This window comes from Sminthopsis crassicaudata, chromosome 2 (assembly GCF_048593235.1).
Source record: "Sminthopsis crassicaudata isolate SCR6 chromosome 2, ASM4859323v1, whole genome shotgun sequence".
NCBI lineage: Eukaryota > Metazoa > Chordata > Mammalia > Dasyuromorphia > Dasyuridae > Sminthopsis > Sminthopsis crassicaudata.
Window position 1 is genome coordinate 498,017,105 of NC_133618.1, and position 208 is coordinate 498,017,312.

Below are 208 nucleotides of genomic sequence, written 5' to 3' on the forward strand. Positions count from 1 at the left end.
CCTCCCCCCCCAAACACTAACTGAGCTCCTTGCTAACTTTCTGGGTTCAGTGGCAGTCTAGCAGACATGCTCTAAAATAATCTCAGAAATTAATATAAAAATATTTAAAATTCTCTACACTTGAACTCCCACTTTTCCTCATGGGCTGGCTCCCTCCTCCCCACCATCTCCAAACCCCCCCCCAACTCTTGGATTACACAAAACACTG